At 39.9% G+C, this 4,997-nt stretch overlaps 1 long non-coding RNA gene across 1 annotated transcript; it reads right to left on the bottom strand.

Moving 5' to 3' along the window:
* Window positions 1–1,761: 1,761 nt before the first annotated feature.
* LOC143988043 (uncharacterized) lies at window positions 1,762–2,981 on the bottom strand. The gene is made up of 3 exons (XR_013276739.1): window positions 2,733–2,981; window positions 2,226–2,403; window positions 1,762–2,120 (listed from the first exon to the last, which is right to left on the bottom strand). It is a non-coding gene; the product is annotated as an uncharacterized LOC143988043 (long non-coding RNA).
* Window positions 2,982–4,997: the final 2,016 nt, after the last annotated feature.

The raw sequence follows: 4,997 nt of genomic DNA, 5'->3' as shown, positions 1-4,997 counted from the left end.
TAGGAGTTTCCTACTTTCAACAAAAGAATTGGAAATCTTTGTAATATACAGGATTTTTGCCACCTACAAAAACCCTCAACCCATCAGCAGCCACGACGTGTCCTAGGACTCAGCAGTCTGGTCAGGGTCAAATTATGTTTTCTAAATATTTCACACCAAATTTGTTTGCAATGTAATCCGTGTTTATTGCCGCATTCTCTGCAGGAGCTCCGGGGTTTCTGTACTTTCAATAGACTGTAGACTAAAAGTTGTAGCTTGCTAAACAAATACATAAATTACCTTACTAATGAACAACACATTCTTGGCTGTATTTCTGTTCTCATGATAAATATTCATATATATAATGTACATTTATATATAGATATAATTGTATATAAAAATACTAAAGCGTCAGTTGGTGTTCCACCTTCTCTCCCATCTTTCTCTTTCCCTGATTCTACTCCTACCCCTCTCTTTTCCCCTTTCCTGTATCTTGTCTCTTCTTTTCCTATGCTTTTTTTTTTACTCTACTCATAATTATTGGGAAAATGGTAGGCTTATATTTATGGAAGCCTTACTGATTTGTAGTTTCCTATAGGGAATGTTTTTTTGTAGCATACTGCTAATAAGAGTATTTCGTGGATTGGAGGGGTTCTTCCTTTTGGGCGCAGTGTGATCCCAGTTGGAGCGCCCGAAGGGGAGATGTCCTCCTGAAGGACCACAGATTAGTTGGGCTAAGGTTATGTATCCCTTGTTAGCCTAGATTTTCAGCCTGTATCTTTTCCATTGTTAGCCATATGCTCAGTCAGGGATGGGCTGTTCTTGAGCATCTTCTCATACTGATGTCTATTTGTTACATCTTTGCTACTGTATGGTATTCTTTAAATTCAATAAAATACTTTGAAATAAAAATACTAAAGCGCTGATGTGGATCCGTGTAAAGAAAGTGAGCAATAACTAAATGATGTCAGCTGCAACCAATCTAATAGTGCTCTGACACCGTGACATAAGTTAAATTATATAAATATATTGGTGCGCTTGAATCAACAACCCACTCAATGGATAATCAATATTTACCCATAGTGAACAACAATAAAAATACATTTTTGAAATGATAAAGTGCTGCCAGTATATATAATTACACTCAGAATATGGGGATCAAACAATCCCTATGTATATGTATATGTTAAGAATCCCCCAAAAAATGTAGTACTGGGAACAAATAATTTGAATAAATAAATAGTTAATATGTAGTGAAATGGCCACTGATTAATAAACGGAATCAGTCCTACAAAAAAGTGTCCACTCCTGTGCCTTTAAACTTGCTTACTGCTCCACTCCCATTCACCATTTTGAATGATGATTGATTCACATGGAAAGAAAATTTAAACGCATCATTGCGCAATGATACAAGTTGCATAAGTCTATAAGATGAATTAAATCCACTCACATTTATGTAGCATCTAAGCGCTTTGGTTAAAATGGTCAGACGTTTTTAGACCGCTCTCCGCACAGCATCTCCTGTGCTGATAATCACATTAGATGCCGTCACTGGCTCCTTCTCCTGACACGTTGCGTCACATGTCACGTGACTTTTTCCAGCAGAGCATGCCCTGTGTGTAAAGAGCCTTAAGGCTTATTTAAAAATGTAGTGATTGGTTTTAGATATATTGTACTGTAGGAGTTTCTTACTTTCAACAAAAGCATGGTAGGTACAAAAAGGAAATTGGGACTTTAAATGAAGCATTGGGATAGTGGAGGAAAAAATGAACCATGTTTGGATTTCAACGTAGAATGTTTATTAATTATAAAATAAAGAGTATTGATTTCATAGGCATAAAAAAGCATACACATGGCATATAGTAAAAACAGTATACATCTATTGGCATATGATTCTTATAGTGAATAAATTACATGGCATAATGATACCAATGACAGCATGCCTAATATCGACCAATATATCCAGATGGTAAGTATACGTCCACTAAATACAGAAAAGTTTTTTGTATTGTAGTTAAAAGAGTAAAATAATAATGAAATCAGTATGGTTCCGAATGAGGTGTAGCTGGGGCATCAAAATCAAATCTCGACGCGTTTCGTGGATGTATCCACTCATCAGGAGCTGATGCGACCATAGATTCCTATAGAATGTATATAGAAAAATAATGAACCATACTATCCATGTAAAAGAGTATATGGGTGAATGAACATATAGTGCATATAGATGGTTAGCCAGATAGACTCACCAAACCAGATAGCAAGCGCAATGCACGGAAGTGGGGCGCAAGGTGGACCAGGAGCATAATCTCTCCACGGGAGCTGAGGCGGCATATACCGTATATGGATGTATTATCGGGCAGAGTGAAGAGAAGGGATGACAAAGTTTCAGCAAAAATGGGAATATATTGTAGCTGGAGAACATATCTGGGAACAAAATTATGAATACGTGTGTAATTTATAATAGTTTATTAGAGATAATGATTGATAGTGGACCCAGTGAATACTAGAAGAGGTGATAATAAGGATCAGAATAGTGCGAGGGATATCAACATTGAAAAGTGAATAGCATTTGAAGTGAGTATGCAGTTTTGCAAGAATTAAGTGAAAGTGTCAACTAAGACTGAGTGCAGGGTAGCTGGTGAAAGAAAATTGAAAATTTTGTGAAGAAACTACAAAACGGAAGCACCAGTAGGAAAGGGGAAATCTACACTGTAACAATGTGTGTAAAGGAGGGAAAGGAAGAGAAAACTTACCCAAATGTAGCACCCGGATGACACCAGCAACCATATGGCTGGTGCACATTGACCCCAGAAGGAGACTAGCCGTGAACACAGCTAGTTCCAAGTTGGGAATATATAGGTATGCCGCCAACGCCACGCACATGGAACCATGGAGGAGGAAGTGCACCTGAGCTGAGTAACACTCAGCAACAGGCGCGGAAAAACTCCCCCATGGAGACACGGAGATCCAAGAACACTAAACGTCAGTGCGATGACGTCAGAATTGACGTCACACGCACGCCGTAGTATGCGTGGCACCGATGCGCAGAGGGGCATCCACACGACCTCCCAATCACGAGTGACAGGGGAGGAGGGGAGGACCCACTAGCGCATCGCAGCTCCCGCAGGGAGAAGAGAGCCCAGTACCACCCAGACACCCGATCCACCGCACAAAGCACAACATCAGCCAGGTGGGGGGGTGTGTACATTGGACATATGTAAATAAATATCCATGTAGGGCACTGGATCAATACCAGAAATGCTGCTTAAAAACAAAAAGCATGTACATGACTGTAATGATTATAGATGCATAGAGACAATATCTAAGATGTCACCAGTATATGAACCTTAACATAAGGTACCCTATAAATGAGCGCAGACCTCACACAGGGAAGGTAGGGGAACACTACCAGTCCCATATATCCAAATGCTTCCATCCCGGTATATAAGCAAAAATAAGGGGAATTGGAGCACAATTAAGTGCCCCCATCCCGGTAATAGGTATTTTATATATATATATATATATATAAAGCATTGGAAATCTTTGTAATATACAGGATTTTTGCCACCTACAAAAACCCTCAACCCAACCCTCAACCCATCAGCAGCCACGACATGTCCTAGGACTCAGCAGTCTGGTCAGGGTCAAATTATGTTTTCTAAATATTTCACACCAAATTTGTTTGCAATGTAATCCGTGTTTATTGCCGCATTCTCTGCAGGAGCTCCGGGGTTTCTGCACTTTGAGTAGACTGTAGACTAAAAGTTGTAGCTTGCTAAACAAATACATAAATTACCTTACTAATGAACAACACATTCTTGGCTGTATTTCTGTTTTCATGATAAATCTTCATATATATATAATGTACAATTATATATAGATATATAAATATATTTTTGTGTATATATAGTATTTTTATACATATTATGGTTAACAATTCGCATCCTGTAGACTCACGCACATTATAGATGATGGTCCCTCTCCTAGTTAAAGTACATTTTTCTACAATAGCTTACTAGACACATAGCAAAACAAAAAAGAAAATGTCCCTGGAACTTTTTTTAAATGTTGGAAAATATGCAAAAAGTTTATGGCAAAGAATGGGGAGAATTTTGAATATTGAGTTATTGTACCATATAGAAGCCCAGACTATATTAACCATAACTCCTTTTTTTTTGTACAACAGTTATAGACGCTAGTTGTTAACCACTTCCGGCCTGCCATATGCAAAATGATGACTGCAGAGTGGCTCTGTTATCCTGATTGGGCATCATATGACATCCAGCAGAATAAGCCACTTGCGGCGATCGGTAGTGTGTGTGTCGCTCTGACATACCACATCTCTGATCCCAGTAAAGAGCCTATGACGCAGGCTCTTTACCATGTGATCAGCTGTTTCCAATCACAGCTGGTCACATCGTAACCAGGATGTGCCGTTTATAGGCTTTTCCTCTATTCACGCTGACAAGGCACGAGTAGAGGAGAGCCAATCAGCAGCTCTCCTGACAGGGGGGTGTGCGCTGATAATCAGCGCATCGATTATCAGTACAGACCCATCATGGATACCCTCTAGAGCCCACCAGGGATGACAACCCGTCCACACCAAACTGTGCCCACCAGGGTTGCCAAACCATGCCCACCAGGTTTGCCAATCAGTGCCCATCAAGGATGGCAATCAGTGCCCATTAGGGATATCAGTGTCCATCAGTTATTCCTTTCAGTGCCTCCTTAACAGTGCCCATCAGTGCCACCCATCAGTGCCCATCAGTGCCACCTATCAGTGCCCATCAGTGCTGCATATCAGTGCCACCTATGAATTCCCAACAGTGCCACCTATCAATGCCCATCAGTGCTGCATATTAGTGCCTCATCGTCAGTGCAGATCAGTGTCGCCTCATCAGTGCTCCTTGGTAAAGGAGAAAACTAACTTATTTACAAAATTGTGTAACAGAAACAAAGAAAAAAGTTTTTTTGTTCTCAAAATGTTTGGTCTTTTTAATAAAAAATCCAGAGGTGAT

The sequence above is a fragment of the Lithobates pipiens genome, unplaced genomic scaffold, assembly GCF_037356315.1.
Source record: "Lithobates pipiens isolate NorthernLeopardFrog02 unplaced genomic scaffold, aLitPip1_a1.2 Scaffold_1, whole genome shotgun sequence".
In the NCBI taxonomy this organism is placed as follows: Eukaryota; Metazoa; Chordata; class Amphibia; order Anura; family Ranidae; genus Lithobates; species Lithobates pipiens.
This window is presented reverse-complemented; position numbering and strand designations above follow the sequence as displayed.